This window comes from Leiobunum rupestre, chromosome 3 (genome assembly GCF_980474605.1).
Source record: "Leiobunum rupestre chromosome 3, qqLeiRupe1.1.hap1, whole genome shotgun sequence".
Classification (NCBI taxonomy): domain Eukaryota; kingdom Metazoa; phylum Arthropoda; class Arachnida; order Opiliones; family Sclerosomatidae; genus Leiobunum; species Leiobunum rupestre.
The window spans coordinates 4,743,224-4,758,719 of NC_143386.1; positions in this window are offsets into that span (position 1 = coordinate 4,743,224).

The window sequence follows — 15,496 nt, forward strand, 5'->3', positions numbered from 1 at the left end:
CGGCTCCATCTCTAGACAAGAACGTAGACAGCTGTAAGAATTTCACTCGATGTGAATATTTGGAAACTCGATTTATAACGCTTGAAACGAAGGTTGATTGCCTACTTTCTCAACGTGAGAGTGATTCTTCGAAACTAAACGAACACCAAGACCTCCTCGATACCCTCTCTGGAGATGTTGTTAATCAAGGTCAAGAAATTTTGGATATCCAAAAAGAGTTCCAAGAAATAAAATTTAAGTTACATAATGAATTCTCATTAATACACTCCAACAGCTCAACCATCCAGTCGTCGATGAGGAAAACGGATGAATCGATTGCGCCTCTTACCGCTAACCTAAAGAGACTGGAAAATTGTTACTCAACTCCTCCGTTTGTTCCCTTCAATTTGGATTCTCGGATTAAGGAGTCGCTTAAAGAGAGCCACGAGCTTCATAGTCGCCAATTCAACGATATTCTACGCAATCTTCCCAAATCCTCACAAGATAATGATGCCTCTAACGTTCGTACATTGGTTTTGTTCACTGTGAACTTTTGACTGTTTTGGTTGAGTGACTTGGACAGCTACGATCTAATCCTCGTCTTGTGAAATCAATTTTTTCATCGCTTAACCTTAATTATAGATTCCTGTCTGCATGAAATCTCTTCGAAATTCTGATCCAAACCATTCACTCTCGTTCTCAATTGACCGCACTAAACTTTAGCAAGCTAAGCATTCAAAAGCTGTTGAGAAACTTAGAGACCGCCTGGCTTTGGGAGAAAACGAATTGGTCATTCGTGATGGGGTGGTTCTCACAAGATCTGAGCTCACTAAACGCCGAAACTCCCTGTCATCTTCAGCAACTAACGATGTCTCCAAAAAATACCTAACACCTCTAAATCGGGTTTTATCCCTCAGTCAAACCTCTTCCGTTTATAATTCTTCAACTTCAACTTTAAAACCTCTTGCTACAGCTTTTGTTCTTCAAAAATCTCTCTCAACTCTGCAGTTTTCGTTAACTCTATGCTCTCCGCCAACTCTATGCTCTCTGTCAACTTTATCAACTATACGCTCTCCGTCATCTTCGTTAATTCTACGCTCTCCGTCAACTGTCCTACCTTCGCCATTTGTATCGTCTCTAAACTCCTTATCACTAGGTCCTCTCCCAGCACAAAATATACCTTCACCGATAAATTCAGCAACAATACCTTGGTCAGGATTTCAAATACATAGACCTCATCCTCGTGGTCTGCATTGCTCATTTAAATATTTCTTCTTTACGATCAAAGGTAATTGCACTGGAACAATTATTACTTATACATGATATTGCAATTATTGGAATCACCGAATCCTGGATGGATGATTCTGTCCCTGACTTTGTGGTGGAGATTACAGGCTACACTCTAAATCGTCATGATCGAAAGAATCGTTCTCATGGAGAAATTGCTTTCTACTTTAAACAGCATCTTTCCTTAACTCCAACATTGGAACCACCGACTACAATTGAAATTTTAACCTGCAAACTAACTCTTAAATTTACGCGCCAAATTTTCATTGGTACTGTGTACATTCCACCTGATGCGCCAATTTCCGAAATTGAGGAATTGAGTTTTGTTATTGATCACTTTTTGAATGAGAAAGCGAGCGAACTCATTGTACTTGGTGATTTCAATATATATCTTCTGAAATTGAATAACGGCAAAACTAAAAAACTCAAAGCGACCACTTCAGGCCTACAACAGCTCATAAATAAACCAACACGTATTACTCTCGAAACTGCCACTCTTATCGATCATATCTACGTTAGAAATCCAAAACAATTATCATATAGTGATGTAATTAGTATTGGATTGTCGGATCATGACTTAATTCTATGTACCGCAAAGCCCTAAAACCTCCTCGTGACACGAAAATTCTTATAACCCGCTCCTTTCGCATGTTTGTTCCTGAAACCTTCACATCAATTCTTAACCAAGTACTTAGTACGCTTCCTACTACTTCTTCAGTTGACGAACTATGGCCATTCGTATGTGAGAACCTGTTAGCTCTTCTTAATGTGCACGCCCCGTATATTTCAAGTCGTTGTACATTAACCACGCCTCCGTTGTTCACAACCGCTCTTCGTAAACTAACTTATATTTCCGTAATTTAGTAAACAATCAACTTAAGTGGTCTAAAGCGTCACACATTGGATCTGAAATTCAACAGTGTGCTGGGAACTCTAATAATAATAATAATAATAATAATAATTATTATTATTATTATAATTGTAAATACAAATATTTCCGTAATTTAGTAAACAATCAACTTAAGTGGTCTAAAGCGTCACATATTGGATCTGAAATTCAACAGTGTGCTGGGAACTCTAATAATAATAATAATAATAATACTTATTATTATTATTATTATTATTATAATTGTAACCTAAACTAACTTATTATCGCGAGCATCACAGATCTAGAAGATGCGGTAACAATGCCAAATTCCACAATGACGAATACAAATATTTCCGTAATTTAGTAAACAATCAACATAAGTGGTCTAAAGCGTCACATATTCGATCTGAAATTCAACAGTGTGCTGGGAACTCTCTTTTGTATGGAAAACCTTAAAGCGTCATACTAAATGTCTGAGAAAACTAATAACTCGGTTGGCTGTCGGTCAAGAAATTATAGACGATCCATATGAAATAGCATGTGAACTTAATAACAACTTTGTTAGTACAAGACCCTGACCTAGTGTACTTCGATGTCTACCTCCTACACCTGCCACAGTCTAGCCTTTTGTTTTGCTGGAAGTTTCGCTTCAAGAGGTTTTTACTCAATTAAAGTTCTTATCTGCAAATAAGGCAACAGGTCCCGATGGTATACCATCGACAATTTTGAAGGGATCCGCAATTATTTTGGTGGAGCCATTAACTAAGTTAATAAATTTGAGCTTCACAAATGGGCACTTTCCATCTGATTGGAAGATCGCGCGCATCTTTCCAATTTATAAAGGCAAGGGGGACCAAGATGATCCTCAGATGTACCGTCAAATTGCCGTTTTAAAATCGGTCAATAAAGTTCCGAAACGTTTAGCGCAAGGACAAATGTTCCAAAATTTAACGAATCAAAACATTTTATATGCCTTACAATCTGGGCTCCGAACTTCCGTCCTCGACATAACACCGTAACGTGTATTTTCAATCTACTTGAGAAAGTAGTTGATGCTCTTTCTCAGGGATATTATGTTGGGATTGTGCTCTTAGATGTTGCGAAAGCGTTAGATTCCGTTGATCATAAGAATTTGTTGCATCATCTTGAGAAAATTGCCTTTGCTCGTGACACTCTCGCTTGGTTTGAGTCTTATTTGACCGGACGTACCCAATTTGTCATGATAGAAGGCGTCTCTTCCGAGCACAGTAATTCACACAATGGTGTCCCTCAAGGAAGTGTCCTGGGTCCATTGCTGTTTTCTCTGTATGTCAACGAGATTGCCAAATCACTTAAATATAGTACGGCCGATCATTTCGCTGATGTCGCTGCTTCAGTTTGTAAATCGCTATCTTCTGTAACCTAAATTAAGTTAATGGATGTGGAAGTTCAGGAAATCGAACGGGGGTATGAAGAACTACAGTTGTCCCTCCAAAAGAGCAAATCAACATTTATGGTTTTTGGAACAGCTAATAAACTATCAGTGTTTCAACATGTAAAGGAGCTGCCTATAAGCAGTGTAACTCGAGTTACCCCGGTTAAGTACCTTTGTGTGCACATTGACGAAGAACTAAAATTTGCCCCGCATACTGAATATTTACCAAATAACTGAACCAGCGACTGTGGTGTATTCGCTCACTTAAGCCTGCACTCGATGTCAAGCTCTTGAATACTCTTTATAAAGCCCTAGTGCAACCTTTGTTTGATAACGGCGACGTATTTTATCATGCCGCCTCCGAAAGCTGTTTGAAGCCGCTTCAGATTTTGCAAAATAGGGCTGCGAAAACAATCATTGGCGCTAAATATCACTCTTCGGCCACTGAGGCTCGTTCGACAGTTCAGTGGATGACAAATAAACAACGCTATGTCTTTCACCTTTTAATATTCATATATATAATTTACTATCATCAAGTACCAGAATATGTGACACCACTTTTCACGCAAACTTCTTCTGTGCACAATTTTAACACCACCAATAATGCGACTACGTTTTACCTTGAAAACCTTCCTCATAAACTTCGCAAAGTCAGTCCCAGATACAGGGGAATTTCATTAAGGAATTTTCTTCCTTCAAAATTCTTATCTGGCAACCCTACGCTCTCAATTTTTAAGTCAAATATTAAAGATTTTGTTTTAACATTTTACTTTAATTTAATTCTTTGTAAATTTTTTGTATCGTGGACTCAGCTGAAAATCAGCAATCATTACTCAGCTGAATATCCCAAATAAAGCCTTATTATTATTATTATTATTATTATTTAATACATGTTTTAAAAACAATTCTATTTTATATCATAACAACCATTCAAACTGAAAGATTTTGTTTGTTTAAAACAATATTTTAACATTTACTTCATCCTTTGGATTCTCCGAACTAATTCTTGCAATGCATCTATAAAATAAAGTTTGAAAAGGAGTAAGCTGAAAGTTTCAGTTAGCCTTTATGATAGTCATATTAAGATGATATATTACACCTTTGGATAAACTCCATAGTGATAAGTGCTTCTTTTGGATATTATATATTCAGCATATAATACAGGGCAAAGAATATGAAAAATCCACTTATTAAATTAGATCGATTTATGCGGTCATTAACATTTTTTTTGTAAATGGCACAAGATATTGGCTTGCCTTGTACAAAGTAAAAATGTTAGTTTGGGATTTTGATAAACAATTTGTTTAAATAATCCAATAATACCTATAATAACTAGATATGGATGTGCTGGAAGTTTTCTTTCCACATCACTTAAATGCGCTCCAGCCTAATTAAAATAGAAAACCATCTGAAGTTAGTAATTTAGATAAGGGGGTGTTCAAAAGTTACGTTACGCCACCCATCGTTACGGGGATTAACATTTGGAAAAACCTCACCCCCGAATTTACGTAACCAATGCCAGAACCCCCTCAACTATAATTACATCACAAGTCCTAAAAATATTCGATAATTTGGGTTTCGGTATAAAATTATAGTATGTTACGTAATATTTCAGCTATCCCATCCCCCTTTTAACAAAAAGTAACACTGATGCAAGCCCCCCTTGGTAAACGGCCCCAAATTTGAAATTTAAAAATTGTCCCAAGTTTGAAGGAAGATTAAAATTCGTATAGCTAATTTTGGAGCTCCACATGTTTCGGAAATTACCACAAAAACTGGAAGTATTTTTTTTTGGTCTTCTTGGAAATGATCCATTATTAACAATATTACGGCTGCAACCATTGCATGGTTTTGTTTTGGTGGTCATCGTCTTTGAAAGCAGTGATGATGGTTTGCACGCTAGGTTTTTAACTTTTAGGAAAGTTACCCATAATTGGGATACTTTTCTCAGAAAAAAATTGTTCAAAAGTAGAATAAAGGTCTTAGCCTAAGAGTTGTTTTATATGAGAAGCAATGCCATAGCTCTCACAGAGAAATGGCCAATTTGCCTTGAGTTCATCAACTACCATGCGATCTACATTGACTTGTGATCTTTGAAAGGCGTAGCTTTTATTTAACATATCCTGTACACGACGTTGCTTATCAGGATTACTTGTTAGACAAAACATTTGCTTAAGTTGTTCTATGAGCTTCTGACCTTCATGAGCATCTGTACTACTCAGATTTGGTTGGAATTATCTATTCGTTGGTAGAAATTCACACCATGGTCTTTTACTATTTTTTTTCAGTTGATTTTCTTTATACTTGTGGCATTTTCCCCCCGAGGATCTAGAAAAGTAGTCGAGTTTCTAAAACATTTGTTTTAGAAAACTAGATTTTTTCGTCGTTAATCCTATCACCAATTGCGTTAGGAAATCTTTTAATGAACATTTATAATATTATTTCGGCTAGGGCCTTCGCATTTTTTTTTAAAAATATCGATGCAAATGGCTCTTCTAATTTCAGCCTTCAGAGATTCGCCAATTTTTTTCCCTTTCTTAAAGATTCTTGTACAGGTTTTGGGAAAATATCATCGCTCAATTTGTAGTTTTCGAGCCATTTATCACAGCGCGGTGGACTGCATTCCGAATTCTACAAATAACAATTGAAACCCAATGTTCTATTTCATCGAGAAATCGTAATTTTATTATCACTATATTTACCTTGAAGTTGATAGTTTCTAAGTTCCTTGGTCCAGTTTAGTTGTGTCGGCAGTACTACTGCCAGGTTTATTTGATTCAACGATGAATTCGCTTGAAGCTATTTAACATTAGTTTTCAATAAATTTTATTACTTTACTAACCGTTTTTTGAAGAATGTCAAAATTGGAGAATTTTTCTATCTTGAATTGGTTTTAAAATTGATATAGACTTTAAATCATCTTCAGTTAAAAACTGCAAATCTTTTACGTTGTCTACACCGAAATCTCTAAATTGTGATACTATTTGCCAGATTTCTTCCTCTGTGAAGGAAGAACAAAGCTCAAATACACATTTTTTTAAAGCGGCGATGGCATTTTCAGGCACATATGCCAAATTTGAATATGCAATATTTTCATTTATCTAAATAATAAAATTCTGATTAAACACAATGATGGTAAATCCATATTAAAGTTTAGTATAGTATGTGGGCGAGCACGGAAAAACTTGAATGAGAGAGTAAAAAATTGGTTTCTTTTTAGTTTTTTTTTCAATACATTTGAATTAACTTTGTCTTGTGAGAAAATTAAAACCATCAAATTAATACATCAATGTTTCCAAAACTAAAGTAATACTTAATTTCACGATTTAATTGCAGGATGCATACAATTTGTGGCAAAAATGGTTTCCCTGATTTTTGCAGTTTCTTTTTACTAAAATTTCGCTGCTGATAATTCCAGGTGGACAGTCGCGTAATATAAGAAAAGCCGATGGGAATATAGCTTTTATCAATATGCTAGTAGTACATGATAGTTAAACAGTTTTAGTGCCCCTAATGAGTAGTTTCCGGGGCGGCTGCCCCTCTGCATCTTCCCCTGCAATGATCTTATACTTCATAGAATGGACACACCCTTAAAATATGTACTTTTCGCCATCTGTACAATTAAAACATCAGTAAATAAAGGGGACTCCATTTTCCACAACTATATGAAGATATTATCACTAGACGGCGCCAGATATTTCAAATTGGGGAAGTATAACATAATGATGCCAGCATTTCATTTTATTATAGTTCTTGGTACTTCTATCTGTTCTTGCTATATCAATTAAATGATCAATATTACTTTTATTCTCAATTTTATTGTAATTTGTAAATAAATTACCAAAATTGTTTTGACAAAAACATTCTTTAAGCAATTATCGAAACTTTAAAACGAATATAACTATAAACATTTGTTGAGAAACAGATTTTAAAACAATATCATTTAAAGTTGATTTCACAAAGAAATATACCTATATTATTAGAAAATTATTTTTATTCATAATACACAGGGTGTCCACTAAAAATGAACCAGGGCGAATATTTAAAAATCTGTTTTAGGTACGATTTTGAAATTTTCAAGTCGTATACAAGATGTAGTGGTTAACCTACAGCGAAAATGTCGATGACCTTGAACCATGTCTTCAAAGTCGTCCAAAAACTAACGCGAGGTCATTTTTGAATGTCTTTGAAGACATGGTTCAAAACTACATAGACGAGAAAGTGGTGATTAGCAAATTTCCTATTGAAACTTAGTTTCTAAACCCAATGGATCACGAGATAATGTTTTTACACCTTAAACCACGTCTTCAAGGTCATCCAATTTTACAAACTTGAAAAACGCCCACCATAATGAGTTTGTCTAGCAAATTTCGATGTTACACGAATTGGTTTCGAGTTATGTGCGTTTTCTTTCAATTTTCCTTTTAACGACCTTTGTGATATTGAAAAACAGTTCCTCGACTTCCTATTGGTCAATTTCGATCGAGTCCAAGCTAATTAGATCTACAATGTGACGTGGAACACTTTTCTAATTGGAACCAACTTTCTAATACTTACGGTTCGCGCGTTAGTTTTCGGATGACCTTAAAGACATGGTTTAAGGTCATTGAAATTTTAAAACTAAGGATCCTTCATCCTGATGAGAATGTATAGCAAATTGCAGTACTCTAACACGAGTATCTTTAGAGTTATCAGCCCCCGAACCTCGCTTTCGGCACGTTATCAACTTAACTAACTTCTTGTTTTTCATCTATTATTTCTCGGCTTCCTATTGATCAACTCCGAGCAGGTCAAAACTATTTGTACTTCAAAAGTCACGTGAAACACTTTTCTAATTGGAACCCATTTTGTTACACTTACGGTTCTCGAGTTAGTTTTTGGATGATCTTGAAGACATGGTGCAAGGTCATCGACATTTTCGCAGTAAATTTTTCCCTACTTCTGGTAAACGACTTGAAAATTTCAAAATCGTACCTAAAACAGATTTTGAGATATTCGCCCAGGTTCATTTTTAGTGAACACCCTGTATATAAGATAACGGTGGTTAACGTCATGTTTTAGTGTGATTATACGTTTCCCCAAAATGTAATAACTAGTAATCAACTTATTCTGTGTTGGGTGCTAATTTCGTTTCAAATAATTCGAATAACTCATATGCATGTAAATTAGTCCAATATTTAGTTTGAAACATATCCATCAAATTATACACCTCATTGTGATTTTTTACAAAGTTCGTTATCATCTTACCCATTATCATATAATTGTCGTGTACCTCGTATACTAAAAATTTTCCTTTATCATTTGTTGTGCCTTGAATTCTAATTTCGCTGTTTTGTTCGAATATAAAATCACGTTCACGAGCATCTTTTATCACCTTTTCTACAAAATTGTCCGCGTGATATTGGGTGGAATTTTAATATTGTATTCGGGGGGGGGGGGGGGGAGTGATCCCGCTGAAAAGTAAGCCTGCTGATATTGATGTTTTTCTGATAGTGTCTTAGTGATATTTAAGAAGGTTTTTGTACTATTGGCAATTTTTTTGTAAACGGTACGTTTGCTTGCGAAACGCAAAGTCCATAATCTTCCTAGATACCCAAATTACAAAATTAACTCTGGATAATGGTTGATTAGATAATGATGTTTGGCTTTAAGCTTGAAGTCTGGAAAAGCTTTAAGAAGGCGCTTTTTATATTCAGGTAGCATAAATAATAATACCGCGACTCCATTTTTAGAAATCTTTGGAGACGTAATTATTTCAATTAAAGTTGTTAGCAATAAATACGCTTCCCATACTTGATCGCAAAAACCTTGGATTTTGTTAACAACAATAAGTGAAAAAAAACGTTGTCACTTAATTATTTGTTTTATTAATTTGGCAGGTTTGTTTCCAGCATCATTACCTTGAAATGGGAACTCCGATAGAAGCCAATTGTAGTTTATCCAAGAAAACCACTTTTTTCTTGGATAAAATATGATAAGAATTGAAATATATCATATGCTACAACTTCCTCGAATAATTAATGAGCTAAGCATAGCGCTAGATCCGGAGAGCAAACGTTAAAATTTGTCAGCTCATTCAAAGGATAATTTCGTTAATTCCGTTAACAGTTTTGAAATTGGGTTCGTCTCTTAGTCGTAAGATTGCCTGATTGTAATTGTCTATAGTTATACGTTCAAAAACCGTTTTGTTATTTAGCTCTTCCGCATTGGCCAAATAAAATCTACAAATGTGGCCTTAAGAGAAATTACACTGCAAACCTCCAATTTAATGATGTCCTAGATTACCTAGAAAATTTTACCATCATTTAATTCTATTCCATCATTTTCAAGTTGCTTCAATTCACTTATGAGCATTTTCAAACAGTTGCCAAAGCCATGATTTCTTATGTGTTTATTTTTACATAATTATATTAGTTGTATATGATTAAGTGTAGATCTAAAATTAGAGGGTATATTTACATCCCTAATATTTTATGGAGGGATTTGGCCGATCCCAGAGGATTAACAGTTTCAAAAGCGTCTTGAAAAATTAATAATTGTATAGATTTGTTTTCAATATTGAGAAAGTCTTGGCAAAATATTTTCCCATCGGAAATGTCACAAAGAGTTTGATTTTCTCCATATCTGTATGCAGGTTTGTGGTAAGTCAAGATCTTAGTGACTTCTTTGTTAGGAAGTAAAGCTTTCAAAGATTCTTTAATCTGAACGTAATGTAAAAACCTTTTTTTAGATTATGGAAACCAAGAAACACAGGTACTGGTTCAATATAATTGAAGTGTTCCTTGAAGTACTCGTGTCGTCGATAGATAGATTTTAGTTCGTCTGTGGCTTTTTCGGCAAAATTACAGCCCTTATCCCGTTCTAAAAATTCTTTTATTACACTTTCTTCTATCGCAGCTTTTTTAATATTTTCATATAGTTTGTTAGTAAATAATGTTTTTTCAAGTGATTGTAAATTTAATATATCTTCAGCAACTATCTGAATTGTAGAGCTAAGAACAAACTTCACTGCTTGTAACTTTAAATAAAATAGGCCCAAATTTTTCTGGTACAATTCTGCCAAACTGCAAGGTTCGCCGTCATATTCCTCTACCAATTGATGCTCAACGATTGAAGTTAATTGTTCTTAGTGATTATCCTTCACTGTGTACAGTTTGAAATTTTTAGAATAGTTTCACAATCTTCGATTACATTCCTCTCTGAATTGCGATTTTTAAATTTAATGAGGTCTGTCTTATGTTTTCTCGTAATATGGTTTGTAAAGGATCCAATTAAGGACAAGAGACTGGTGTCTTGTTTTTTATGTGGGTTTTAAGATGGACAGTTAGAAGAGTTGCAGTGTGGAAAGTAGCGGTGCAGTCGTTTACATTGCGCGGGTGGGTTTCTTGTCCACATAATGTCGTATTGGTGGTATCATCAGGTTTTTTGTTTATCCCATGTTTATGAATACGTTTTGCGTGGGTTTGGAAAGAAGTATAGTTTGTATATAGCTTCCCACAAGATTGAATGGCGCATTGATATTGCATATTGCAATCATGTTTGTGGAAAGATAAGTGCTTCACATATTCTTCGTAAATATTTGTCGAAAAACAGCTTGAAACTGGACACTTGAAGATTTGATATTCCTAAATATAAAATTATTTTCTTTGATAGGTTAAAGGGATTGTGTTCTACATACTGTAAAATATTGAGATAAGCTTAATCACGTACCCAATGAATTTTTAAAAACTAAATATTAGATAGAAAATTAAAAATTTCCTTAAGGGTTTTGGCCACAGCGACACGTATCAAAGGTAAGGTAGGTCGACAAAGGCACCGTTGAACAGCTCGTAGGATTTTTCGTCAAGCGGTTCCAACGTTATACAAATCCACGAATTTCATAATTTATACCACCTTCTTCATATTTTAATGACAAGAAGTATGATTTCCTTGATATTAATTTTTTTAAACAGGTGGCACTTCGGCAAATCCGCTATGTTAAATTTTAAATTTTATAGCTAAAACTTTTGTCTATCGATATCCCTTGGATACATGTCTAGTCCCATCTCAATCAGAAAAATGGTTCTGCAACAAATGGGGATAGGAAAATATTTGGGACACACTGCATATATAATTTACATTTTAAGTTAATCTGTTGGAAGTAAAATCTAAATGAATCCTAAAAGGGATAACATTTTTGAGAAACTAAAGGCGATTTTCATTTCAACACGAGAAATCGGTTTCTCAACTAGGTCAAAGTCAAATAAAAAATTGCTATACTCGAAATTAGTTACACCTGAGACTACCAAAGTAGCCCGCCTTCCACATTTCTTATCAATATCTACAGTTTGAGCGGGTCAATTTCATTTTTTTAATCAGAGTTACAACAATATCGCTATTTATGGACTTTGCACTCAGGCTCACAAAATATATTCATTATAGTACATAATTATTTACATAAGGCAACGGAAAAGCTTTCTTTACATTGTTGGGTTATTTTTATAACATCTTAATTTTAAACAGGGATCTAACACTAAAACATTTTTTTTTCAATATTAAATTTTATTTACTAGATTTTTAATTTTCTACTCCATGTTAGTGTCAGACAATGTAATTAAACTAACAATGTAAGTGTCAGACAATATAATTAAACTAAGTATCATGCAATATTTTTAAACTAGTTTTACTGCTAATAACATTACGAAGCGATAAATTTAACCAGAGGACTACATTTCCAACGGTGGCCGAAAAACACCCACCTTTTGGTAGTAATCGGGGGTAGCAGTGATTTTGAGTATAAACGCGCGTCATAAAGAATCTTCTCGTTCAAAGCGCGATTCACTTAACATTTAAGCGACGCATGTTTAATAGTTCCACTTCTCCTTAAAATGGTACAGTTAGGGTTTGTTAATTATTGCGTACGTGTAGTTCAAAATTATAAAAACTTCATATAAGTTAAAATGTTTTACTATGGTTGAATTTTCAATTATAATGAGTATTAAAATCACGACTGATACTTCATGGTGTTTTTATTAAAATCTTTAAAATTTAAATTTTTGGCCATTTATACATATTCCCGGAGCTTTCGGGTTAGAAACCCCTCGTCAAGCGGTGATCTTCTTGTATGTATGCGTACGGAATTTCTGCGTTCGCAGTTTCTCGTAGGGTTGGCAAAACCACAGTATGATGGTGTGCGCTAACGGATTGATTTGCGGTTGGGTTTGGATTGACTTTTTTTCGTCAACGCGGCAGTTTTAATTCAGTTTGCTGGATATTTAGTTATTGTAATGTTTATGTGTAGGTTGTGAATGTTGAGTTCGTGTTATGACGGTTTTGGGTGTTGAGTTCGTGTTATGACGGTTGAGTTTGTTGAGTTCGTGTTATGACGGTTGAGTTTGTTGTGTTTTGATGGTTGTGTTTGTACGGACGTTTTCTCTCCAATTTATCTCTTAATGACTTTGGGATGGACCGAGTGCTGAGTGTTATGCAGCCTCTCAACATCCAATGGCAGGGTTTCCACCAATTGTACACGGTATTCGTCTTATTATCAACTTGCGATTTATTGGCGCCGGCCGGGAATCGAACCCGGGTCTGCCTCGTGCAAGAGATTTACAGCTTTGGCGAACTAATTAATTCTACATCATTTTAAATATTTATAAATTATATTCATCTTATATTTAATTAAATATTTATAAATTATATTAATCTTATATTTAATTAAATATTTGTAAATTATATTGATAAATTATATTCATTTAATATTTTATTAAATAATTAAGTATTTTCATGTAAAAGTTGATCGTGATCAAGAATTGAACTCGGATAGTTCACCGCCGAGCCATTGACTTTCTTAGGGAAAATGTTAAAGTAAAGGAACTATTATGATAAGGCGGGTTTATTTACTAAACGGATGAATACAATATCTGTGGATATTTTTTAATGAACTTTGTTTTTTTATTTTTGTGAACTTGTTTACGTATGAAATTTTTAAGTTCAAATCTTTTTTAGCGCAGTCAGCAGAGATAAGAGGGGTTAAAGGGTAAAACCTGTGGGTGATCCACTTTGTTATTTTTTGTTATTTATTTACGGGTTTTATAATCGTCTTAAATATAGTTGCAATGCAGCGAAGGCGTTCATTTAACGTTTATTGAAAATCGAGCTTGCGTTTAGTCAAGTGGCTCTCTGTGCTTTGTTGATGGTAAGGTTTTTGCTTCTTGTTAATACATTTGGTGTGGATATTGGGATATCTACGATTCCTAATACAGTCAATGGTTTCCTGGGGATATTGGAAATTGGACGGCATTGGTCTTTTTCATGCGGTATGTGTCACAACGTCTACTGGAAGTCTACGAGTCGTTCACTACCAGATGTCGAAAATAGCTTTTCTACGCTATCTTCATCAAGTGCAAGTGTTGAAATAAAATGAGCGTTAAAGGTGTGGCTATAGTATTTCGCAAGCGAGAAAAATACAAATACCCTCTGTAGAAATATTTATTTCTTTAAAATTTGCTTCGTATTATATTCAACTGATAAACTTGTACTGTGAAAAGGGTTTAATTCAATTGTGCATAGTTACAGTACGTCTAACTCACTGTTTTAACTACTTAATTTATAATATTCTAAATAAATAAAAATTGGTTGTTTCGTCTCAATTATATTAATTATAATTAAAATTTTATACCGGGCGGGATAGAACTGGGATAACATTTATAGCAAATAACTCTCGAGAAATTAATACAACTAGGGACAATTCTTCCGAGGAGAGGTATATTTTGGCTTGCCAACTTGTTTGATTTTACATGTAAAAAAGGCTTTTCACGTTCTTTCCCGTTCACTCTCGTTTTTCTTCTGCTTGGTTAAAAATGGGCCTTCTCTCTTCATTCTACAGAAGGGGGCTTAATCCTTTAACCCGTCTGAAGGCGTATGAACGACTTTCTCTCGAGTTTCTCCTCCTTTTACTTCGCTTTTTGGCCTATTCTTTCCTCGGATGGTCCGAACTGGGTTTAAACTTAAATGAAATTAGTTCGTTACGTTATAATTTTTACATGGTTATTATTATTATTAATGAAGGGGTGAAGGGCTACGGAAATGCCCGTTTGCGCATGTCGACCAGAGGTCCATTGTTAAAACAATCAAATCTTATTTCCCGGACGTCCCCCGTAGAGGGGCGTTTGTTTTGGAGGTCTTCTCAACTTCTTGTTACACAATCTTATAGTGTAGGCCAGAGTTAAACTTTCGCCCCCCCCTTCAGTCCCCACCGCCATTTGCTTAGAGCAAAACTACGATTAGGTATAGATTACTGTAACAGTGCTAGGAAAAATAAACTATTAAGGGCGATAAAAAGTCACTGTATAACGCGCGAGAGAGATTATTTGCGCTTGATTGAAAGAAGAAACTGGAAATCTTAGTGCCTCTAGTAACGGGAAAAGAAAAGATAAATTTCGCTACAGCTAAATCAACTAAATATTGATTTGCAGATATACACATAAATATTTTTAATAGAGATCTTAAAAACATTTTCACTTTAAGGGTATATTAATATTACCATAAGAAACATAATACACATAAGAATGTCACTTCCTATTCATTCAATGTTTATTTATTTAGTGATAGTCTCTTTCACCAATGACAACGTAAATCATTTAGGGACTAAGGATTAACAAACTTCCACGAATTGCTCTTAAGTCTTTGGAAACTGCCAGGTAACGATGCAGCCAAGGCCTATTGAAAATTGAAACACTTTCAAAAATTTAAATAACGCTTACTTTGAGAAAATAATTATGAATGATATAATCGGAAGATAAAAATTACTATTATAAACATTCGCTTATCTTCACAATGTAATTATTTTCGAACTTGAAACAAACATGTTTTCGCTCTTATTGATAACCGTCGGAAACTGGAAGTGATTTTTCCAAATGATATATAGTAAGAAAGAACGTGTTATCTTTTTGGAAACTTCCGTTTAC